The following is a 26,801-nucleotide window of genomic DNA, read 5'->3' on the forward strand; positions in this document are numbered from 1 at the left end:
AATCCCTTTTCAGTCAGGGGCAGCACTGGGTGCATTATCAGTACTACTTACCCGGCATTGCAATCTGCCCATTCATTGGTACCCTTTCCATTCATTCATATGGCCGTTACGTATTTTCATACATTAAACGTTCAGTCCATTCTTTTAGTTCAGTCCTTTCAGTTCTTTTCATTTAGCACTTCATTCATAGAAAACGTCATTTGAAAGCATGGGCTTAAACATCATCTTTCATGGCATCATTTAAAGTATCAGTCCATAGGGACGTTTGAAAAAACTTTTCTTTCATGGCATCCATAAAACATCAGTTCATGGTATCCTTAAAACATCAGTTCATAGGGACCTTTTAAAACAACATACTTTCTTCGCGTCTTTCAATATCAGTTAAAGCAAGATTGATTTTCTTAGAAAATACAGACAATAGATACAATGTATAGTCATCCATTCACATGCGTATAATTAATACTTTTGGGTGCAAAAAAAGGGGCTGCGAAGGACGGGCCGTACATACGTATACCTTTGAACACTTATACTTAGCATTTTTCATAAGACATCTTTCGTGTCGTTTCGTAAGGAAAAATGTTTCGTTTTCATTTCTTGTATTTTAGAAAACTCTAGAAGAGTATGAACGTAATACTTACCTAAACTCCATGCTACTTTCATATCATGCAGTCCACTCATGTGCGTGTCAGATGGCAACCTACATGCATATACATAACCTTGACGTCATTCTTTATCTAATGCATAAGCAACTTAGACTACAAATAGAGCTACACTTCACTTGGAACACTCTCCTTCTATCCCGTGCTCTTACGCCCCCTTTACTATACTAAAACCTTCGGGATCTACTTATGGTTACTACATCCTCCAAACTTAAGGTATTGTCTCGAGTGCTTATCCACTAAAGTGAACCTATGATTCACCTTAAGATTAAGACATAGGCATGTTTGGGAGGTGGGATGAGACACAAAATTTCATCTCATCTCATCTCATCATTACACATTTTTCAAATCTCCATACAAAATATAATAAACAATTCAACTTTTTCAAATCATTCACATTTTTCAAATTCCAAAACAATAATAATATTAAAACACAATATTTTAAACTCTCAAACAAAACACAATCATCCTTATCTTTGTGACACGCCACACGGTGTGTCGCTGCACCTCTTGGAGTACACTTCATGTGTACTCCTTCTCACACGCTACGCCACATCACCACTATGGCGTACACGCCACATGGTGCATCACTCCATCACATGGAGTACACTCCATGTGTACTCCCTTCATACATGCTACGCCACACAGAGTACACTCCACGTGTACTCTTCCCATTCCACATTACGCCAGGAGCGTATATTTTACATATACTCTCCTTATCCCACACTACGCCACGAGAGTACACACTCTTTTCCCAATCCACATGACGTCATGCCACCATTACAGCACATATTCCACAACCACACTACACAGTACAGTCCACAACACTTCACAGCACACTTCCCAAATACGCCCAACACTTCATTACACAGCACATCACAATACAATGAACTCTACAATACTAATAGCACAGTCCACAACCTAATCAGCTAATTAATATCTAACATAAATAACGAGGGATAGAGGGGACGGAATAACCTGTGCGTTGCTCGCTAATCGCCATTGTTGATGACATGGGAAAGGTCGTACGTGGCGGCTAACCCACGTACAGTGGCTGTCCACCACATAAAGTGGCGGTTTGGGCTTAGGGCTAGGCTAGGGAAGGCCAAGGGAGGCTGTGGGTGGTCTCATGGTGGCCTCGTGGTGGCGGTGAGGGGCAGAACACGGTGGAGCCGTGGGTTTCCAAGGGAACCCGTGTGTCCCAAAGCATGAAAATGGAGAGGGAAGCTTGGCTGGCCATGGGGGAGCTTAGGAAGTTTCTGGTGCAGCTATGGTGGCGAGGTGGAGGCGACACGGTGGCCTACGGTGGCGGATCGAAGCCAACGGTGGAGGGAGAGTCCTTGAGAGAGTGAGAGATAGTGGACATGCGTGAGGGGTAGATTGGAGCTATGGGTGGTCGGGGTAGGTTGATGGTGGCCAGAGGAAGCTCTGGTGGTGGTGCGGCGGCCTGGGTAGCCGCACATGACGGCGCAAGGGTGATAAACCCATACGTGAGGGGGAAAACGCCTGTGTGTGTGAGGGAGGATATGGGCCTCGGGTCAAGGGGAGGAGGAAGGGGAAGGGAAGGGGGAGCTCGTGGTGGTGTTCGGTGGGGCTAGAACTGGCGCACGGCGGCGCTAGGGTCGTCGGTGGCCTTGAAGTCATACGAAACCCATTTATGGGTTGGGTGCGTGAGTGTGACGGAGAGGGAGAGGGGGGGTTTCGTGGTGGCTGGGTCCATAAAGAGTGGTCGTCGGTGTGAGGTGGTGGAGGTGCGGTCGCCTGGGTGGTCACGTACAACAGTGTTAGGCGCTACGCATGATGAAACTGTGCGTGAGTCTCTACGTGTGTGGGTGGGGGAGGACGGCTACGAGGTGGGAGCTAGGTTTGCCGGTGGGAGCTCGCTGGTGTGAGGGGAAGCTGCCGGTGGTGGTAGTGGGCTGAGCAAGGGAAGGATCAGCTAGGGAGAGGGCAGCGTGCGTCGTATGTTGGGGGAAAGGGAGGAGAGAGAGAGGGGAGGGAAAAGTGAGGGAGAAAGAGAGGGGGCTGGGCATTTAATCCAATCCCTTCGTCTTGGGATCTACAAAACCATATAACGATGAGAAGTTAAAACACTGATTTGAAAATACGTAAACATTAACTTATTTAAAAAGCACTGAGAGAAATTAAGGTAGAATATTATTTAAACTAAACTTTAGTTTATAAAATAATATTCCTTCATCATTAATAAAATGATGAAGTCTTATTTAATATCTTTAAAAAATAAAATTATTTAATTTAATTAGAGTTTTAAACATAATTTTAAATCTCATAATATTTTAAATAACTGAAATCATTTTAATAATAATATTAAAATGATTTTTGACAATTATAATATTTTTGGAGCTCTTAAAAAATATTATAAGAGCTCCAAAAATATTCTAATTGTCTTATTTAAAATCAAGCTTAGTTTAATAATACTAGAAATGCTCCCTATAAATATTTTCAGAGTATTTAAAACACTAGGCTTACTTTAGAAATCACATAGTATATTTGAAAACACGCCATTGGGGTTTGGCACGTATAAAGAGGCTCACAGTCGTTAGAGAGAAGGGCAGACTGTTGCATAATTTTCATCCTCGAAATTTGTTTACGTCAGAAATAAGGAGCGTACGTAAGAAGGAATGAGTGAGGTGTTACAGGAAGCCCTCATATATCTTACAAGATTGCGGATTTTAGTAATGGAATCATCAACCTCCTTCAACCCTTCCGCAACTATGAGGTTGATGATATGAAGACAACTTCAAACATAGATAAACTCGTGCTCATGAATGATATATCCTCTTTTATCGTCGTATTCTTCTTGAACCAATCAATTGCAGTGTCATTGGCACTAACATTGTCAACTGTAATACAAAACACTTTTTTAAACCCTCAATCCCTTATATAGTCATCCATCTCCGCCACAATGGATGAACCCTTGTGATAAAAAATTTCTTTGAATCTAATAATCTGCTTGTGCAACATCCACTCACTGTTAATAAAGTGAGCTGTGATACACATATAGCTAATATTCTTTATAGATGTCCATGTATCAGTCGTAAATGAAGTAACAACTTGCTAGAAATTCAATGGTGAAATTTCTATCGACTTTAGGAATCTCGTGGTATCTCCATAAGTTTTCATGAACCAACCAATCGGGTAGGTTTTAGTCTCTCAGCATAGTCAGTGTTACCACTCACTATGGTGCAAAAAATACGATTTTATTTATAAGGTAGTTAGAAGTGTCAGAATGCGATATGGTCTATGCCATTAGACTCAATTAATTATTTAGAATTTTATGGCGCAATAATCAAATTTTCAGTTTTCGGACTAAACGCTTATTAGAAAACGAGTTTTGTTTATTTCAAGCCACTTCAAGGTTGAATTTCAATAAAAGAATTGTATAGTTAGTTTAGTGTGTATGTTTAGAAATTTTCAATGCATAATTTATTTTTACTTTTCTCGAAGTGAATAGTAACTTAGATAGTAGTACCAAGTGTAGTGTTTTCAAAATCAATGTCCAAAACTAGGCTAGAGTAGTTTTATTTAGACACTTGGCACCAAGATGAACCATGAGATGGATTGTGAAGGAAATAAAGGTGTGAGATCGCCATCTAAGCAAAAACCTTATTCCATCCAATAATCCATTTTGTGCCAAACCAAAGAGGATTTCAACCCTAGTGGAACCTTAAATAGTTGAAATTCAATTGAAATCCCCAAAAATTGGTTGAAACCAAAACCCTAAATGGTTTCCTCCAACCCTAAAGTTGGCCTCTAGACCCTATTTGATCCAATTTCTAGTATTGTGTTTAATCACTTGTTTAAATCACTTCCACATACTATTAATTCCTCAAATTCATGTTATGACATTATTATTCAATCATTTAAATCTTGAAAATTTGATTGGGTCAAGAAAAATAGGATATGAGTTTGATAGCATCTCAAACCCTAACCAAACCCTCTTTAAACCCCAATTGAAGCCCACTTGTTTAAGGCCCATTAAGAGCACAAATTTTGGCCACCTTGGCAAAGTTTCTTGAGGAAATTTCCACCCACTCAAGGCTAACTACCATTACTCATTACAACCCCAAAGTCGTGCATGATGTGAAGGCCAAAGGCCACCTCACCACCACCTTTCTCTTGGAAGTTTCCTTGGCTGAAAACCACTCACTATTTGCAGCTTTTTATGACCTAATCACCATCCATCAAGGTGTCACTCAAGCTGCCATACTTGACTTTTTATAAGTGTATTAGGTGTGCAAGTCATTCTTTCACTCACTTCGCCCCTTTTCATTTCCGTTCTTGGAGAGAACACATAAAAGCTCTCTCGGGCAGTTTTCTAAGCCTTTTTGCGTGCCATTTATGAAACTCTTGTAAGTATTCTCTCACAATGATTCCTTCACAAAAGTTGTTTGTATTTGAGTCTAGTTTCCGTGGGTACCTTTTATATTTGATTTCATGGTCATTGGTGGGTCAAAAGTTATTTTAACCATGGAAATGTCAATCTGGGCAATAAGCTGAATTGTGTGTTCTATTTTAGAGTTTTTGACCAAACTAATGGACAAATCTTGGTCTGAAGTTTTTATGTAGTGTTGTAAACATGTTTATATGAATGTTGGATGAAGATTCGTTGCATGATTAAGCTTTTGATGAAATATTTTCTCAGAAAGTTTGGAGCTTTTGTGGTTTAATCTTACTCCAATGACTTTAATATTTTTATTTGATGATTCTAAGCCTTGGATCTACATGTCCATATGATTTTTTGGTTTGAAGATCTCATCATGGTATGCCTCGGATCAAATGTTTGATCAAAGCAAAGTTGAGAAAAATTTTTTGTTTTTGACTAAGGCCTCATTTGTTTTCATAGATGAGATAAAATAAATTGAGATTAAAGTTAAAAATTGAATAAAATATTGTTAGAATATATTTTTTTAATATCATTTTTATTTTAGAATTTGAAAAAGTTGAATTGTTTTTTTTTGTGTGAGGATTTGAAAAAATTGTAATGATTAGATGAGATGAGTTGAGAGGAGTTGGGCTGTGTTAGAGCCGAGTACTTCAAGTGAGATTTTATGATTTTTGGTGACTTTTATGTGTTAATTCAAAGCATGTTAGTTCTTAGGAATGTGTTATAAACATGTTAGAAGAAAACTTTTTAGTTTTGGAAGTTCTTGGAGATGTTTTGAAAAAGATCAAAATCTTGAGATTTAAGGGTTTGTGTTGTGGTTAAAAGTTTGGATCTTTTGCTTAAAAAGTTTTTTGTTTATGAGAAGTACACATTTTTTTGGATGTTTTAAGCATGTTTTTAAACTTTGGATATGAGGATCTTTTTTGCAATATTTTGGTTTGATTATGAGTTTTAGAGTTGGATGGAATTGCAACAAAATCAAGAGATATGTATGACCTTTGGAAGTTTTGGCCTTATGGTGTTTTTCATAGTTATGATTAGTTTTAAATTTTTCTAAATTGATATTTGAGTTTAGGATAAAATTTACATGATAAATGTAAATTTTGGTGATTTTTAGAGTTAGGATGTGAAATCCTTAAGTTAGGGGTAAAATGGTTATTTTCCTATATGCAGAGGGTAAAATGATAATTTTACTCTTAGTTAGAATTTTTCATGCTTCTAAGTTATTAGTGATAAAGTTTCTAACATTTAGAACTCTTACTTACAGTTTCTCGTGTTTCCTACTCTGTCTCGTAAAGCGAGACGATCACTGTAAGTTAGCTTCTTACTAACTGTCAGATTACTGTGTATGTATGTTGGTAAGGGAACTATGGTTTATGTACTTATGTTATCATATATTCCATGCAATGCCATGTCACCACATGTTTATCTGTTACACAATATATTATGTCATGCAATATTTATCTGTTACACGTTATACCATGTCACAAAATGTTTATCTATTTCATGTTATGTCATGTCATAAAATTTTTATGTGTTTCACGTTATGCCATGTCACGATATGTTTATTTGCTTCCTGTTATGCCATATCATGAACTGTTTGTTTGTTACATGTTACGTCGTGTCACAAAATATTTGTCTTTTATATGTTATGTCATGTCATGAAATGTATGTCTGTTTCATATTATGCCATGTCACAAAATGTTTATCTATTACATGTTATGTCATGTCACAAAATGTTTGTTTATTTCATGTTGTATCATGTCATTCATCTCACGTACATGTCATTGATCTTACGTCAGGTCATCTGTCCTTTCGCTTCATATTACGTCATGTCTCGAGTACAAAGTATGTCACGAAAATAATATTTTCATGCCAATCAAGTCTATTTCAAGTTTCAGTTTCATGTTAGTTTCATGCAAGGTTATTTCACGTTCAATTCAAGTTCATGTTATCAGTTAATTTATACTACGATCAAGGAATATATGATTTGCCTGATACTGCAGTAAAAGCATATGCGCTGCCTTGACCTTATAATCTAAGGTTCTTCAAGAGGGGCCTGAAACCTTATACATCCAAATGGATCTAGGCTTATGGTACTGATTTCTAGCTCATCAAATCCTTAGTGATTGAGGGTCCTTAATTAAACACTCTTGAGCTCACACATAAATCCATCCATACTTAGCCCTTTTTGCTTAGCCCAGTAATAATGCCAAGTGCCATTCCACTATTGGCTTCTTGTAATCCTAAAATAAAATACTAGAACTCTTCCAATAATTCTAACTAAACCCAAAGTGTGACTCTTATGCTAAAAATTAGCCTAAATTTTTTTCCCTAAAATTAAATAATTATCTTACACTATCTAGGATTATGGGAGCTAAGGTCAAGTCTTAATGGGGCTTTATTCTCCCCTCTAAAAAAAAGATTTAGTCCTCGAAATCAAGCTCTTAGTTAGTAAAAACACAAATATTCACATACAAGTACCAAGCATATACTTACCAACAATTCTATGGTCCCAAACTAGATGAGGATTCGTCAGTGATATAAAGACAGCTCATCTTGCATATGGTAGAAGAATCTAACTTTATCCTAGTATGGGTTGACTCACTCCTTCGTCTCTCTCCATAGCTCAATTTATGTGCTCTCAACTTATGGAATTCCTTCTTCGTGGTAGGGCACACGGCTTGATGAAGAGTCAGACATCTCTGAAATGTCAGTGGAAGGGGGAGTGGGATATTGTCGCTCCCACTCTGCGTGGCATACTTTATTGCCTGACTGGATTCGGGCTAATCGTGTGTAGGGAAGCTGGTCAAGCTATTATGGCGTCCAAGCCAACGGGTCCTAGTCTCGCCATTCCATCTAGTGGGATTAAAAGGTTGGCACTCCTCATGGGGTAGGGCTCTCCTTGTCCTAATGTTACCACTTCCATTATGATCAAGAATATGAGTCAAGTGATACTCTAATCTTTCCTGCTATGTCCAATAGGTAACAACCATATGGTTCAGTCTTCTTCTTCGGTGCTTGGCTCTAGGTCTCCAAACTTGCCTAGGTGTCATAGAGAATTAGTGAGCAGCTCTCCTATTACTAGCCATGAAGATGTTGTAAATAATGAGGAATTACGGGTCACATGTGCCAAAAAAAGGATGTCATGTGTACATGAATGGATGCGAATGCTATGATGCGAAGTGATGCCCCACAAGTCACAAGCCAAACAAATAGGGGTATTTGGTCTTCATGTCTTCTTCTTTCTCCCATGTTTCTTCTTAACGTCATGATTTCGCAAAAGCACCTCAACTAGGAGAATTTTTCGATTCTTGAGTTCCTTCTCCTTCAAGTCAGTAATCTGAATAGGAATTTCCACATAGATTAGATTAAGTTGTAATGAACTATCTTCCGCATCTACAACTACTGGCATTTGCTTTCCAAAACTTTTCGTAGGGTCCCACGTATCTTGTACTTGACTTCCCGTTCTTCCCAAATCGAACTACTCCTTTAATTGGTGATACTTTGATGTAGACCTAGTCACCAATTTTGAACTCAATGTTCATTCTCCAACGTTTGGCATAGCTCTTCTATTTGTCTTGGGCGGCCTTCATCCTTTCCCTTATCAATTGAATTTGCTCCTTCATCTCTTGTAGAATCTACATACCATAGATTTTTCCTTCTCCTACATCATCTTAATATAAGGGAGATATGAATTTCCTTCCATACAAAGCTTCATATGGCGCCATTTGAATGGTGGCTTGAAAGCTGTTATTGTACGCAAACTCTATTAGTGGCAAGTGCTTTTTCCAGTCGCCTTTCCCTTACAAGACACAGGCTCTCAACATGTCTTCTAGAGTCTGGATAGTTCGTTCAGTTTTCCCCACACCATTGTGTCTTGAAGACCTTGCCAAAAATGCAAGGTAAAACGCATATCCCTATCTGATACGATCGCTTTGGAACTCCATGCAGTCGCACTATTTTCGCTACAAATAATCGGGTTAACTTCTCCATAGGGTCAATATTCTTCATTGGCAAAAAGTGAACACTTTTTGTTAAGCAATCAACTACAACCCAAATAGAGTTATTACCTGTTGAGGTCCTTGGTAATCCGACCACGAAGTCCATTGATATATCCGCACATTTCCATTCTGGGATTGGAAGTGGCTATAACTCACCAGCGGGTCTCTGATGTTATGCTTTGACTACCCTACAAACAGAACATTTATTTACATATTCCGCTACGTCCTTCTTCACGCCTTCCCACCAAAAGTGTTGTTTTTTAAGTCTTGATACATTTTTGTACTACCTGGATGGGTTGTGTATGGAGTCTGATGTGCTTCCCTCAATATCTTATTCTTGATCTCCGGATCAGTTGGGATCATGATGGTGAACCCTTCCGATCCTTCATTCTTTTCCACCTTCTACCCGATTTTTGACCATTTGGGATTTTCCATCTGCCGCTTCTTTACTTCCATCCTATAGGTAAAATTTCTTGTATTGCAATGAGAGTTGCATCAAGATGGAGGTATTTAATTAATAAACTCATCATACGATGCAGAAGTGACTCTATCTCTAGGGTGGATTTTGAAGAATCATCATGCATTTCATGACTTAGCGCATCTACTACTACATTAGCCTTACCAGGGTGATAATTGATTTCATACTGGTAGTCGCTAATTATTTCCAACCACCTTCTCTGCCTCATATTTAAATTCTTTTGGCTGAATAGTTACTTGAGGCTTTTATGGTCAGTGTAGATCTTGCAAGATTCGCCATATAGATAATGCCTCCAAAATTTCAAGGCAAAGACTGCAGTGGCTAGTTCTAAGTCGTGGGTGGAGTATTTTTCTCATATTTCTTCAGTTGTAATGAAGCATAGGTGACAACTCATTCTTCTTGCATGAGCACGCATCCAAGTCCTGATTTAGACGCGTCACTATATACCACGTCAGGCTTTTGTGGTTCAGGCAGTGCTAACATTGGGGTGCTTGTGAGGCTTTTTTGAGCTTTAGAAAGCTTTGCTCACATTTATCCATCCAGACATACTTGGCCTTTTTCTTGGTTAGAGTAGTGAGTGGCCCTGATAGCTTAGAGAATCCTTCTATGAACCTCCGATAGTGACCGACTAATCCTAGGAAACTTCGAATCCCGTGTACATTGGTCGAACACTTCCAATTCACCACAGCTTCGATCTTGCTTGGATCGACCGCCACTCCTTGGCTCGAGATCACATGCCCCAAGAATTTCACATCCTTAAGCCAAAATTTACACTTGCTGAATTTGGCATATAACCTCTGCTCCCTTAATCGTTCTAAAGCTAAGCGGAGATGCTGTTTATGCTCCTCCTCACTTCTAGAGTAGATTAGTATGTCGCCAATGAATACGACGACAACAAAGTTATCTAGGTAAGATTTGAATACTCTGTTTATCATATCCATGAATGAGACAGGGGCATTAGTTCAACTAAAGGGCATTACTAGGAATTCATAATGCCCATATCTGGTTCGAAACCCCGTCTTAGGGATATCCTATTCCCTAATCTTGAGTTGTTGATATCCTGATCTTAAGTCTATCTATCTATCTTCAAGAACACCTATGGTCCTTGCAATTGAACTAGTAAGTCATCGATATGTAGTAACGGATACTTGTTCTTTATCATTATCTTGTTCTTCATTGATACGCGGTAACGGATACTTGTTCTTAACGACATATCTTTCTTCTTTACGAACAGAATTGGCGCACCCCAAGGTGACGAACTAGGTCAAATGAATCGCTTCTCCAGAAGTTCCTCTATTTGCTCCTGTAATTCCTTCAGCTCTAACGGGGCCATACGATAGGGTGCTCTATGGATAGGGGTTGTAGTAGGTTCCAGCTCTATAACGAATTTTGTTTTTCTATCAGGGGGTAATCTTGGTAGGTCGTCAGTGAAAACCTCAGGATATTCTTCAACTATGGGTATTCCTTGAATCTCCTTATTTCTATAAGGATTTTCCACTATGAGTGCCAGATAGGCCGTAGCATCACTATTGATGCACTTCCTTGCTTGTAAAGCTGAAATTAGAAAGGGGGTTGCCTTCATAGTCCCTTCCATGTAACGGATCTGTTCAACTTCTGTTGGATCGAAGATAATCTTCTTATTTCGGCAATCTATCCTAGCATAGTGCTTGGATAACCAGTCCATTTCTAGTATTATATCGAACCCCAATAAATTAAAGATAACCAAATATGCTTCCATCACCCTTCCACCTAGGCTCAGCGGGCAGTTCCTAAGGACTCGGGTACATGTGACCGTACTTCCTTTAGGAATCGACACTACTTCTGCTTGAGGTAATGTTTGGGTCGGCAGGTTACACGTTCGTGCAAACGCCATTGACACAAAAGACCTTGTTGCGCCAGAGTCAAACATGGCACATGCCATATATTCAAATAGCATGATTTTACCTAAAGCGCAATTAACTACCATATACTCAGTAGTTAATTTATAAGAGCTAATTTCTAAAAAGCGAGGTACTAAGGAAAATACAAGTGATAATTTCCGTTTCTTCACCTTCTGGTGCCTCCTCGTCTATTTCACTGGGGGTGATAGCGTAGACGCGGGCTGGGGGCACTCTTGAATCATGTGCCCTAATTGATCGCATCGAAAGCATACCCTTAAACCTACTCGGCATTCTTTGCCATGAACCTTTCCACACTTCTTGTAGGTAGTAGGTGGGGTCCAAAGGCTCAAGCATACTACTACACATTGGGCTTAATTTCTAAGGTTCTTCAAGAGGGGCCTAAGACTTTATAAATCCAAATGGGTCTAGGCTAATGGCACCTATTTCCAGCCCATTACTTCCTTAGTGATTGAGGGCCCTTAATTAAATACTCTTAGGCTCACACCTAAATCGATCCATACTTAGCCATTTTTGCTTAGCCCAATAATAATGCCAAGTGTCATTCCACTATTAGCTTCTTGGTAGTTAATCCCAAAATAAAATACTAGAACTCTTCCAATAATTCTAGCTAAACCCAAGGTGTGATTCTTATGCTAAAAGTCAATCTAAAAACTTTTCCCTAAAAATAAATCATCATCTTACACTAACTAGATTATGGGAGCTAAGGTCAAGTCTTAATGGGCTTTTCAAGTTGGGTGTTACACTTTGTAGGGGCTGAATTCTGATAATTTGAGTGTGCAGACTGGGGAAAATTGTTTAAAGTTCTTTTTGGTTAGAAAACAAAGTTGGTTTCTACAATTGATAGCAGCAGAACAAAGTCAAAAACCTGGAAGTCAGGTAAAGGGAGTGACAAATGTTATTAAGGAGTTTAAAGAACTTTTTGGAGAACCAGTGGGATTGCCTCCAAGGAGGGCTTTTATCCATCAAATTTCCTTGATAGAGGGAACTGCACCAATATTAGTTAGGCCTTTTAGATATCCACACTACCAAGAAAACATAAATAGAAAACATTGTGTAGGACTTGTTGAAATCTAGGGTTGTGAGGCCTCGCCAAAGCCCTTTCTCTTCACCATTTTTATTAGTGAAGAAAGCAGATGATAGTTGGAGAATGTGTGTAGACTATCGTACATTAGGCTTCGTTTGGTAACTAAACTCATCTCAACTCATAATTACAACTTTTTCAAATCCCAACACAAAATATAATAAACAATTCAACTTTTTCAAATCTCAAAATAATAATAATATTAAAAAATAATATTCTAACAATATTTTATCATCTCAACTCAACTCAACTCAGTTCAATATCCAAACGCAGCCTAAATCAAGAAACCATTAAGGACAAATTTTCCTTACCTATCATTGATGAGTTGCTTGGTGAATTGTTTAGTGCTAAGATTTTTTCCAAGCTGGACCTGAGATCGGGTTATCATCAGAGTAGAGTTAAGGAAGAAGACATTGAGAATACAACGGTTTGAACTCATGAAGGCCACTATAAATTCTTAGTAATGCTTTTTGGCCTTAGTAATGCCCCTACTACTTTACAAGGGTTGATGAATGATATATTCAAACCCTTATTGAGAAGATTTGTGTTGGTCTTCTTCAATGATATTTTGATTTACAGCAATAGTTTGGTGGAGCATGTGGGGCATCTCAGGTCAGTGCTAGAGGTGTTGAAATAGCACACCTTATATGCAAAAATGTCCAAGTGTAAATTTGGAATGCAGGAGATCGATTACCCGGGCCCATGTGATATCTAACACTGGAGTTAAAGTTGACCCCTAAAAAATTGTCTCAATGTTGGAGTAGCCTATTCCAAGTTCTGTGAAAGCATGGAGAGGATGTTTAGGCCTTATAGGATGCTACAAAAAGTTCATAAGACACTATGGGGCTATAGTAGCCTCATTAACTGTATTGTTAAAAAATAATTCTTTTGTTTGGAATTAAGAAGCAACTTGAGCATTTATGCAATTGAAGAAAGTTGTCACTGAACCTCCTATCTTAAAGTTACCTGATTTTTCCAAAAGCTTCACAATTGAATGTGATGCTTTTGGGGTAGGTTTGGGCGTTGTGTTCATGCAGCAAGGCCAGCCTATTGCTTTTTAATACAAGGCTTTGAAGGGTAAAGCCCTAATGTTAAATATGGAAGGGAGATGCTGGCACTTGTATATGTAGTCAGTAAATGGAGACCATATTTATTGGGGAGAGCCTTCAAAATTAGGACTGATTAGCAAACCTTGAAATACTTGTTGAAGCAAAGGGTGGGGACTGAAGCTTAACAAATTGGTTGCAAAGCTGATGGGTTATGATTTTACTATTGATTACAAAATTGGGGGGGGGGGGGGGGGAAGGATAATAAAGTTGCAAATGTCCTTTCAAGGAAATTTGAGGATGAGATAGCTACTCTGGATTTGATTACATTTCCAACTCATGTCTGGCTTGAGGAATTAGAGCAAAGCTATCAACTCTCACCCACACTCAGTAGCATCTATTCTAAACTTCAGCAGGCCTAGAGGGTCCAAACCATTACACAATTAAGCAAGGCCTACTATTGAGGATAGGGAAGCTAATGGTGGATCAGAATTCTCCATTCAAGGCTAAAGTATTACAACATATACATCATAATCTACAAGCTGGGCATGTGGGTTATCACAAAAATTGCATAGCGCCAATCAAGATTTTTACTGGGAAGATATGCGTAGGAACATTAGAAAGCTAGTCAAGGAATGTGATGTTTGTCAGACCAGTAAGCATGAGACTATCCATCCGGTTGGACTACTGCAGCTGCTACCTATTCCCACATCTCCGTGATTGGATATTTCCATGGATTTCATTGAAGGTTGGCCCACTTCCAATGGATTTACAATGATCTTCACAATAGTGGGTAGATCACTAAATTTGCTCATTTCTTCCCCATTTCTCACTCTTAAAAAGCAAGTAAAGTAGCCCAAATTTTTTTTTTCTAGAGCCTTTAAGTTACATGGGATGTTGAAATCCATTGTTTGGATAAAGATCTAAGTTTCACAAGTACTTCTAGAGGGAGTTGTCTTAGTTGCAAGGTATTTCACTCAGTTTTAGTTTTGCTTGTCACCCACAATCTGATGGGAAAACCAAGGCAGTGAATAACTCCTTGGAAGGATACTTGAGATGTTATACCAGTGACAAGCCAAAGGAATGGAGTCTGTGGATTCTTATGGTAGAATGATGTTATAACACCACTTGACATTATTCAATTGGAGTATCTCTTTTTCAAGGCCTCTATGGATATTTGCCACCCAAGTTACTGTCCTACATTTGAGGAACCCCTACTAATGCTGCAGTGGACAATCAGCTCGAGGGACTAGATTTTGGTTATGTTAAAGAAAATCTGAATAAGGATCAGCAGAGGATGAAGGTGTTTGCTGATAGGAAAATGACTAAAAGGAGTTTTGAAGTGGGAGGATGGGTGTTTTGAAGACTTCAACCAATACATGCAGAAATCAGTATCCATGCGCCACAATTTGAAACTTACTCCAAGGTTCTTTGGACCTTTCAAGTCCTTGAAAAGATTGGAAAAAAGGGCATAGGAGCACCTGTGGAAGATAGTTCTAGGGAGCGCTACTATGGAATCTATGTAGCCTTTACCCACACCTTGTGGGCAAGGTCCTTTAGTGGGGGAGAAATTGTATGAGCCTTGAGGTCAAGAACGTTAAAGGTGTTGAGGGAAAAATGAGTTAATTGGCATATTCTTGTGAAAACCTATGTAAAGTTGAGTTGTAACAAGTGTTGATGCATTGGTACATGAAAAAGATTGAAGTGTGCTCAACATGGCTCGACTGGCGCTCGAGCGGAACCTTCCAGAGAGGTTCGCTCGATGGGCGCTCGACCTTGCGCTCGAGCGGAACCAGGCAGAGTGGTTCGCTCGATGTGAGCTCGACTAAGCGCTCGAGCGGAACCCAGGCAGAGTGGTTCGCTCGAGGTGAGCTTGACGTAACGCTCGAGCAGAACCCATCCAGAGTGGTTCGCTCGATGTGCGCTTGACTAAGCGCTCGAGCGGAACCCAAACAGAGTGGTTCGCTCGAGGTGAGCTTGACGTGGCGCTCGAGCAGAACCCATCCAGAGTGGTTCGCTCGATGTGCGCTCGACTCAGCGCTCGAGCGGAACCCATCCAGAGTGGTTCGCTCGATGTGCGCTCGATGTTGCGCGCGAGCTGAACTCATCCAGAGACGTTCGCTCGACCTTCGCTCGACACCTCGCTCGAGTTGTTTCAGAAGATAGCGGCGCTCGACCTTCGCTCGACACCTCGCTCGAGCCAATGTTCAAGACAACCTAAAGATTCATGTTTTGAGCGCCGTGACTTGCTGGGACTATAAATAGAACAGATCATTTCTGTTCTGATGTGTGGAAAAATAGAGAAAAACCCTAAGTGTTTCAAGAGCCAAAGAGAGAAACCTATTCCTCACGTTGTAAATCTCTCTTGGACAAACACATATCCACCACACCACACTCAAGATCAAATCTCGTTCAAAGTCCATTGAAGTGGACGTTTTGTTGGCCGGAAGATTTCCGGAGCTGCTGTGATGCAGAGATCGAGAGGTTCTCATGGAAAGCTATAGAAGGTCGGAGTTCCGACACTACATGCGTGTAGAGATCGAGTGGGTCACTCGTGATGTTGCAAGCTAGGTTTAGGAACTACAAAGGTTTTGTGAGTGTCTCTAAATTGATTGTAATAAACTTTTTCTATAGTGGATTTTAGGTGGTGCCTTACACCCGGAGTGGTTTTAGAATTTGAAGAAGTTCTTCAAATGAGTTTCCACTTCGTGACCAAAATCATTGTGTTAATTGTTTTTGTCCATTGATTAACTGTTTATTTGTTTCTAATATTGAAAAGAAGATCAAAATTGGAATACACCTATTCACCCCCCTCTAGGTGTAGTGATTGGTAGAACCACTGCTTTTTCAAAAGGGAAGAAGATTGTAAAGGGAATTCTGAGAAATAGTATGACGGCATAGGAAAGTTGTGAGATCTCTAATTCTTACTTGTGTTTATATTTCCGTATATTTTAATTAAATGTGTTATTTTAACTATATTGTTTGTGTTATTTTATTTATGGTATTTTATTTATGTTAAATTTATTTTATTTTGTGTGTGTTTCCGGGTTGGACTTCTTTAATTACTGTGTTTTTATTTTATTGGGACTGTGTGTGTGTGTGTTCTAAATCAAGCCCAACTCGTGTGAAGTGATTACCCAGCCTGTGTAGCAACCGAAGCCCAACCCATGCGCCATGCAGAGCCCAGCCTGTGCGGAAGTGTCAACCCAGCCCCTCATTTTTCAACGGCGCCATTTTGGATGGAACTTAAGGTTCCATCACTTTCTCCTTTGCGCTGTGCACCACTTTCTCCTTCCTTCTTCTTCTTCCTTCTTCATCTTTCTGGATTCTTCTTCTTCCAGCAGCTGCTGCCAATGCCAGTCTCTCCTCCAATCGGATCTTAAGCCACGCATTTCACCCACTTCAAGCCACCACCTCTTTTCTTCCATGGCAGCTCCGTGTCGTTCGGTGGAGGCTCCGAAATGCTTACTGTCGAGCTGCCGCTCCTCACGGCCACCACCACCTTCCACCTTTTCCATGAGCAGCTCCGTGTTGGCTGGTGGTGCACTCCGTGTTGTGTTGTCCAGCTGCCGTGCCACGAGTCCGCTCCTTAGCCTTCTTCTCCTCCACGGTTTGTGCTGTCGTTTTCACCTATCTTCTACCGGTGCGACACGCATGCCTCGCAAACCGCCGTGCATGGCCTATATATAGGCCACGGGTTCTACAAATAAAATCTTCCGAGATCCTCATCTTCTCTCTCTCGCTTAAGCTTTTCAAATCTCTTGGTGTTTTGAGATTTGATCTGTGATTTTGTTAGTGAATCCGAGAGCTTGAAGCTTGGTCGTGCTTTGTTTTGTTCTAAAATTGTGGAATTTCAATCGATTTATTTTGGTGAATTGTGGGAACTTGCCGTGAGTTGAGTTTCTCATCATTTTTCTTAGATCAAATTTCTTTGAGAGAAAACCCACTAGAAAAGCCACTGTTTATTCTTGAAATCACTGTTGCCGCCGTTGTGCTGCCACCTTGAACGATGCCCTTTTCGCTTGATCTTCCAGATTTATTCCCCTTTTCATGTATGTAATTTTCCAGTTTTAATAATAATATTGTTATAATTGTTATTTGTAAACTGTTAATTTGTTGGTTGTTGGAATTGGGCCTTGAGCCGGATTGGAGGACGAGATTACGCATGTAGGTATTTAAATGAGATATTTAAATGTATTCCAATAAACTGTTGAAATGCATATTTATTGTTTTTAATAAATTGTGTTGTGATGTCACGTTGTCTATTCGGAATTGTGACTGAATATGTGGGTGCGTGTGTATCACGATCCCAAGCCGAGATGGGGCATTATCTCAGTGGAGCTCCTCTGGTCACTCGGGAGCGTAACAGACTGATGTGACGTCCCCTGAGTTGTCGCAGGGCGACGACGGAAACGGACGAGATGGTAACGCTCTCGTACCCATTCCGTGACCTTTTGGCTGGCGAGGTTAGAGGATGCTTGGCCATGTATGCGCTGAGCGCATAACTGGGCATCGCTCGTTACGAAGTCTCATGCACGGACGTTACCCGTGATGTGACGATGAGAGTCAGGGTGTGCGGACGGTCCATAGGGGAGACCGTGGTGCATGCGTAATTTTGTAATAATGATTATGATTGGGCCAAAAATGAGATTTTTGCGTGAGTATTAAAAGTGTATTTTTGGAAAAAAAGAATGTGGTTTGTTTTTCTGCATATTTGTCCGTATGGGGGCGTGTGATTATATTAATATGTTTTAAATCTCTTGGATGTTGTTTTGATTAATTACTTGCTAAGATGTTATAATCTTATTGTGGTGTTTTACCTTACAGTTCCGTCTTATGGTGTCGTAGAGTCTGACGCAAAACTTGAGTATGAACCCGAGGGATCAGCTCCGCCGGAGGTTTGAGTTGCTGATATGTTGATCAGCGTTATGAGATTTGTTTCCCTTATCTGTCTTTAATTTATCTGTCGGATGACTGTATAATTCTTGTAAAATTATTTTACTATTTTTGAACAATTCTGGTACTTAATAAAGAAATACCTTTTCATTTCTCCGCTGCGAATATTATTTTGTACACTTATTGCATATTGTACACACTCTGAGCTCTGGTCGTTGGAGTGCATGATTTGTGTGGTCAACATCTCGGTGTCACGAACTCCACAAAAATAACACGTGGGGGTCGAGGGCGCCACAGGTGGTATCAGAGCGGTCTGGCTCTGGGTAAAACTGTAAAAATACCTTGGTGCTGTACTAGAAAATTTTATTGTATTTTAACTTGTTTATTAAATATCGGTTTTATCAGAAAGATGGACCGATCAAGAATGCCACATCCGGAAGCTGAGAACGACTTGTCTCGTATTGATGGGAATCTCGCTATGGCTAGAGCGTTAACCCGAAATGACATAATTTCTTCAACAGAATTTTCCTCCACAAAGGGAGCAACTGAATGGTTGTCCGTATGAACGCTTTTTAGCTCATAGAACCCCTGCTTTTTCTGAACAAGAGGATCCACTTCGTGCTGGGAGGTGGATCAGTGATCTCAAAAAGACATTCGAGATCTGTGGGTGTACTGAAACTCAGAAAGTGTTATACGTAAGTTACCTACTGCCAGGTGATGCGACTGCTTGGTGGGAGACCAAGCGGGAGCTTCTGGAAATGGAGTTAGGACCAATTGCAGCGGTAGCTTGGCCACGTTTTAAAAAGGAATTCAATGATCGTTTCTTTCCGAATACTATGAGGAAATAGAAGGCCCGAGAGTTTAACAATTTAGTTCAAGGGGAGATGACGGTCGAGTAGTACGTCTGGAAGTTTATAGAACTCGGGGAAGTTTGCTACACAATTAATTGCTACAGAGGAGATGCGGATCGAGCGATTTCAGGAGGGTCTACAGCGAGAGATTCGTAGACAGGTTGCTTCTTTGCAAATTCTGACCTTTCAGCAGTTAGTGGAGGTTACTACGATTGCAGAGTGGGAGTTTATTGACCCTATTGATGCTCCGATCAGCCAAAAGAGAAAAGGTTTCGGGGAAGGAAGTAGTTCCGGGTCTGCACCTAAGTTTACTACCAAGACTGGGGCCCGACCGCAGATGGCCATCGGAGTACGAATGGGGGATGAGCGCCATTATGTGGCAAGTGCAATAGGTCGCATGTAGGCGAGTGCCATTTGTTTGGGATACAGTGTTTCAGATGCGGGCAAACGGGACATCTTGCTCGCAATTGCCCTACCATGATTTAGGCGAACTGAGGCGGTTACCGTGGTGGGAGGACGACCCCAAGACCAACTGTTCAGGCTAGGGTGTACCCAGTGACCCCTGGTGAGGTTGATGATGAAGCTCAGGAAACCCAAAATGCTGGAGTCATCACAGGTATAGATTTCTATCCAATCATTTGAAATTACTATACTGTGTGATTTAATTTATAGATTTCATCAGTAGTTTTAATCTCTTTAGGTAGAGTTCGACTGTATGATTTTTATGCTTGCACTTTGTTTGACTTGGGAGCATCTTAGTCGTTCATATCTACCACTTTTGCACGGATGTGCAACCTGGTCTTTAAACCTTTATCACAGTCTTTGGTAGTGAAGTTACCAAATGGGGAGACTGTGGGGTGTTCAAAGGTTACCCTAGGTTGTTCTTTGGTTATTAGTGGAATGACTCTTAAGGCAGATTTGATAATGTTTAAATTACTTGAGTTTGACATTATTTTAGGAATGGATTGGTTATATCAGTATTTTGCCAGCATTAATTGTCTTAGTCAGATAGTTAGTTTCCAACTACCTGGAAGGAAGTATTTAGAGTTTGCAGGAAGTAAGATAAAGGCGAAACCTGCAGTTATATCTGCCATTCAAGCAAGCAGGGACTTAGCTAAAGGGGCGGATGCCTTATTGGTTCAAGTGATGTCTGCACTTTCGGAGAAGAAATCTTTAGCAGATATTCCGATTGTAAAGGAGTTCTCTGATGTATTTGTGGATGATTTACCTGGCTTGCCACCTATTCGTGATTTGGAGTTTGCCATCGATCTAGAATCCGATGCGGCACCAGTTCATAAGGCCCCGTACCGAATGGCGTCAGCAGAGTTAAAAGAGCTGAAAAGTCAATTGCAGGAATTGGTAGATAAGGGGTTTATTCAACCTAGTTATTCACCCTGGGGAGCACCTGTGTTATTTGTTAAGAAGAAAGATGGTACCCTTAGAATGTGTATAGATTACTGAGAGCTCAATACGGTAACATTAAGAATAAGTACCCCTACCTCGAATTGATGATTTATTCGATCAACTTCGAGGTGCAACTACTTTTTCAAAGATTGACTTAAAGTCGGGATACTATCAGTTGAGGATAAAGGATCAGGATATACCTAAGACTGCCTTTAGGTCTAGGTATGGGCATTATGAGTTTAAAGTGATGCCTTTTAGATTAGCCAATGCCCCTGCAGCATTTATGGATATGATGAATAGAGTATTCCGACCCTATTTGGATTCCTTTGTGATAGTTTTTATTGATGATATATTGGTCTATTCTCGAGAACCGGAAGAGCACGCCAGTCACCTTCGTTTGGTTTTGGGTAAGTTGAGAGAGCATCAGCTCTATGCAAATCTGAACAAGTGTGAATTTTGGTTGGAGGAGATTAAATTTCTTAGTCATGTTATGTCCCGGGATAGAGTAGCAGTTGATCTAAGTAAAGTCGAAGTTGTTTTGGCATGGCCACGTCCTTCAACGGTGCACGAAATTCAAAGTTTCTTGGGACTCACCGGATATTATCGCAGGTTTGTGGAAGGCTTTGCTCGATTGTCTGGACCTCTCACTACTCTTACCAGGAAAAATGTGGAGTTTGTTTAGTCCGACAAATGCGAGAAGAGTTTTCAGGAGTTGAAGAAGAGGTTAACTACAACACCTGTTTTGGCACTTCCAGAACCTCATAAGCCATTTGTGGTTTTTAGTGATGCTTCCAAATTTGGTTTGGGATGTGTTCTTATGCAAGAGGGAAGAGTTGTGGCGTTAGCAGTTGTGGTTTTCGCTGTCAAGATTTGGCGGTACTATTTATATGGGGAGACTTGTGAAATCTACACTGATCATAAGAGTCTTAAACATCTTTTCTCACAGAAAAATCTTAACATGAGACAGAGGAGATGGTTAGAGCTAATTAGTAATTATCAGTGTGAGATTAAGTACCACCCAGGAAAAGCAAATCAGGTTGCAGATGCGCTCAGTCGGAAGTCTTATTTGGTTGATGAGGCTGAGTCACCAGGATTAGACTCTCTTCTTTTTGGTATGAGGAGACTTCTTGCTGAGAGTTCGCAGCAGGAAGAGGTGTTGACTTCAATACATGATATCCGAGTTCTTAATCTTGAGGAGTTGAAGACTCTGCAGGAAAATGACTCTAAGCTGTTAGATATTAAAGAAAGAGTCAAGAAATCACAAGGACCTGCGCATTTTAGTCTAAGTAGAGATGACATCCTTTTATTCCGAAATCGTAGGGTGATTCCTACAGATTTAGAATTTAAAGAAAGAATCTTGGTTGAGGCCCATGCAGTCCCTTATTCAGTTCATCCTGGAAGTACAAAGATGTACCGAGACTTGAAGAAGAGTTTTTGGTGGGAATGAATGAAGAGAGACATTACTTTGTTTATTGCAAAATGTACAACTTGTCGGTAGGTTAAAGCTGAGCATCAGAGACCCGCTGGCTATCTTCAACCACTCCCTATTCCCGAGTGGAAATGGGACGACATTGCAATGGACTTTGTAATTGGGCTACCAAGGACGCCTAGTGGGAAGAATTCAATTTGGATAATTATTGATCGGTTGACCAAGAGCGCCCACTTCTTACCTATTTCTAACACTGATATTTTAGGAAGTTTGGCTCAGTTATATGTCAAGGAAATTGTGCGTCTTCATGGACTACCCAAGAGTATAGTGTCAGATAGGGACCCACCATTCACGTCTCACTTTTGGAAGAGTTTGCAGACAGCTTTGGGCACCAAGTTGAAATTTAGCAGTGCTTATCATCCTCAAACCGACGGTCAATCAGAACGCACTATTTAGACCCTTGAGGATATGTTGCGAGCTTGTGTTTTGGATTTTAAGGAAAGTTGGGAAAATCATCTGTCGCTTATAGAGTTTGCTTATAACAACAGTTTTCAAGCGACTATTCAAATGGCTCCTTATGAAGCTCTTTATGGGAGGAAGTGTAGATCTCCCTTGTTTTGGGATGAAGTTGGCGAAGGGAATCTACTTGGACCAGAAATTATTCAGGAGATGAGGAATCAGGTTAAAGTTATAAGAGGCAAGATGGCAGCTATGCAGAGTCGTCAGAAAAGCTATTTAGACACGAGGAGAAGAGATCTTGGCAGCTATGCAGAGTCGTCAGAAAAGCTATTCAGACACGAGGAGAAGAGATCTATTATTTGAGGAAGGTGATTGGGTATACCTCAAAGTTTCTCCAATGAAAGGCGTTAAGCGTTTTGGTAAGAAAGGGAAACTTAGCCCGAGGTATGTTGGCCCTTTTCAGATTCTGAAAAAGGTTGGACCTGTTGCTTACCGTATCGCCTTGCCTGAATATTTTGGAGAGAGTCATGATGTTTTCCACATGTCGTCTTTGAATAAGAGCTTTGGACAACAAGAGCCATGTTTCGTTGACCCAGGAAGCATTCAACTCCGGCCTGATCTCACGTATGAAGTTGTGCCAACTCAGATCTTGGACAGAAATGAGCAACAATTGAGATCTAAGACGATACCTCTAGTTATGGTATCATGGGGAGATCCTTTGGCTCAGAATTTTTCATGGGAGAGAGAGGCAGACATGAGGAAGTTTTACCCTTACTTGTTCGGGTAGTTTTGAATGTTTGTTTTCTTTTTCAAGCTTGTTTTGAGCTTTGTATTATATCTTATTTTGGAATCAATGAAGGAACTTGGCAATTTCGAGGACGAAATTTCTTTTAAGGGGGGAGGTTGTGAGATCTCTAATTTTTACTTGTGTTTATATTTCCGTATATTTTAATTAAATGTGTTATTTTAATTATGTTGTTTGTGTTATTTTATTTATGGTATTTTATTTATGTTAATTTTATTTTATTTTGTGTGTGTTTCCAGTTTGGACTTCTTTAATTACTGTGTTTTTATTTTATTGGGGCTGTGTGTGTGTGTGTGTTTTAAATCAAGCCCAACCCGTGTGAAGTGATAACCCAGCCCGTGTAGCAACTGAAACCCAACCCATGTGCCATGCAGAGCCCAGCCCGTGCGGAAATGTCAACCCAGCCCCTCACTTTTCAAACGGCACCGTTTTGGATGGAACTTAGGGTTCCATCACTTTCTCCTTTGCGCAGTGCACCACTTTCTCCTTCCTTCTTCTTCTTCTTTCTGGATTCTTCTTCTTCCAGCAGCTGCTGCAGACGCCAACCTCTCCTCCAATCGGATCTTAAGCCACGCATTTCACCCACATCAAGCCACCACCCCCTTTCTTCCATGGCAACTCCGTGTCGTTCGGTGGAGGCTCCGAAATGCTTGTTGTCGAGTTACCACTCCTCACGGCCACCACCACCTTCCACCTTTTCCGTGAGCAGCTCCGTGTTGGCTGGTGGTGCACTCTGTGTTGCGCTGTCCAGCTGCAGTGCCACACGTCCGCGCCTTAGCCTTTTCTTCTCCTCCACGGCTTGTGCTGCCATTTTCACCTATCTTCTACCTGTGCGACACGCATGCCTCGCAAACCGCCGTGCTTGGCCTATATATAGGCCACGGGTTCTACAAATAAAATCTTCTGATATCCTCATCTTCTCTCTCTCGCTTAAGCTTTTCACATCTCTTGGTGTTTTGAGATTTGATCTGTGATTTTGTTAGTGAATCCGAGAGCTTGAAGTTTGGCCGTGCTTTGTTTTGTTCTAAAATCGTGGAATTTCAATCGGTTTATTTTGGTGAATTGTGGGAACTTTCCGTGAGTTGAGTTTCTCATCATTTTTTTTAGATCGAATTCCTTTGAGAGAAAACCCACTAGAAAAGCCACTGTTTTATTCTTGAAATCACTGTTGCAGCCGTTGTGTTGCCACCTTGAGCAACAGCCCTTTCGCTTGATCTTCCAGATTTATTCTCCTTTTCGTGTATGTTATTTTCCAGGTTTAATAATAATATTGTTATAATTGTTATTTGTAAACTGTTGATTTGTTGGTTGTCGAAATTGGGCCTTGGGCTGGATTGGAGGACGGGATTACGCGTGTAGTTGGTTATAAACTGTATTTTTGTAATTTTTGTGAATTTGTAAATGAGATATTTAAATGTATTCCAATAAACTATTGAAATGTATATTTATCATTTTTAATAAATTATGCTGTGATGTCACGTTGTCTGTTCAGAATTGTGACTGAATATGTGGGTGCGTGTGTATCACGACCCCAAGCCGAGATGGGACATTATCTTGGTGGAGCTCCTCTGGTCACTCGGGAGCGTAACAGACTGACGTGACGTCCCCTGAGTTGTCGTAGGGCGACGACGGGAACAGACGAGATGTTAACGCTCTTGTACCCATTCCGTAACCTTTTGGCTAGCGAGGTTAAAGGATGCTTGGCCATGTACGCGTTGAGCGCAAAACTGAGCATCGCTCGTTACGAAGTCTCATGCACGGACGTTACCCGTGATGTGACGATGAGAGCCAGGGTGTGCGAACGGTCCATAGGGGAGACCGTGGTGCATGCGTAATTTTGTAATAATGGTTATGATTGGTTCAAAAATGTGATTTTTGGCGTGAGTATTAAAAGTGTATTTTTGGGAAAAATGAATGTGGTTTGTTTTTCTGCATATTTGTTCGTATGGGGACGTGTGATTATAGTAATATATTTTAAATCTCTTGGATGTTGTTTTGATTAATTACTTGCTAAGATGTCATAATCTCATTGTGGTGTTTTACCCTATGGTTCCGTCTTATGGTGCTGTAGAGTCTAACGCATAGCTCGAGTATGAACCCGAGGGATCAGCTCCGCCGGAGGTTTGAGTTACTGATATGTTGATCAGCGTTATGGGATTTGTTTCCCTTATGTTATTTCCTGTTTTTAATTTATCTGTCGGATGACTGTATAATTCTTGTAAAGTTATTTTACTGTTTTTGAACAATTCTGGTACTTAATAAAGAAAGACCTTTTTATTTTTCCGTTGCGAATATTATTTTGTACACTTGTTGCATATTGTACACACTCTGAGCACTGGTCGTTGGGGTGTGTGATCCGTGTGGTCAACATCCCAGTGTCACGAACTTCACAAAAATAACACGTGGGGGTCGAGGGCGCCACATAAGTGATTGAGTTGAGCAACGGTTTTAACATAATAGGAATCAAAACATTGCATAAGGACTTAAGTGAAGCTGTGCGTTTTGGAGACAGAAGGAATCACGCGGGAATGAAGGACTGTACACTGCATTTAATTCTTAGTTGTAATAAAATGACTACATTTAATTTTGTAGTATAGAACGAGTATAAGAAACTACTGGAAACTTGTATAAGTGTGCTTGTTCAGGCTTGTATAAAGAATTGAGTTATTGGGTTTCTTTTCTTTCTTGTTCAAAGTTATGTATTGTTTTTCTCTGCTCTTGGTTGTGTTCTTGCTGTGATTAAAGAAAGCCCATTACAAAACCTCCAAGAACATATGGAGTTTTAACAAATCTTCAACTTTATAACAATGCTACTCTCACCTACATCATGAGGGAAGAAGGCACTTTCAAAGACAAAACTGATTACAAACTTGACAGCGCAATTATCTTAAATTCTACCCATCACAAACCCGTGGGAAAAAGAACATGATGTAGCACAAGAAGGTAAATATATAGATCTGTTTTAGTTAGATGCCAATCTATAAGACAAAGCAACTACAATATGTGCTAGGGGAGAGAAGGCAATTGTTATCATTGCACCAATATTACCTTGGCATATCATGAAAAGAGAAGTAATATAACTATAAACACACAAAAATAAACCGATAAACTAACATGGTTTAATGAAAATACAACGTTATTTCAAATGGGAAAATATAGATGAAATGGAAAAATAGCACCAACACCTTTGTCCAATGTAATGTCATTGTTGGGAATTTGAACTTTCCTAATTCACCCCTAAGGATCCACCCTTTGAAGGAATATCAATAAAAACAGAGAAATAATAACTACATAAGAATTTAAGTGGAAAACTCCCAAAACAGGAGAAAAACCACCAGACCCAGAGAAGAAAATTCACTATGTGAGAAATTATTACAATC

General features: G+C 40.2%; 1 long non-coding RNA gene across 1 annotated transcript; it reads left to right on the forward strand.

Annotated features, from left to right (window-relative positions):
• The first annotated feature begins 17,569 nt into the window (after positions 1–17,569).
• LOC121244782 lies at positions 17,570–24,863 on the forward strand. The gene is made up of 2 exons (XR_005936493.1): positions 17,570–17,748; positions 24,781–24,863. It is a non-coding gene; the product is annotated as an uncharacterized LOC121244782 (long non-coding RNA).
• The last annotated feature ends 1,938 nt before the right edge of the window (positions 24,864–26,801 follow it).

This window comes from Juglans microcarpa x Juglans regia, chromosome 8S, assembly GCF_004785595.1.
Source record: "Juglans microcarpa x Juglans regia isolate MS1-56 chromosome 8S, Jm3101_v1.0, whole genome shotgun sequence".
NCBI classification, from domain to species: Eukaryota; Viridiplantae; Streptophyta; class Magnoliopsida; order Fagales; family Juglandaceae; genus Juglans; species Juglans microcarpa x Juglans regia.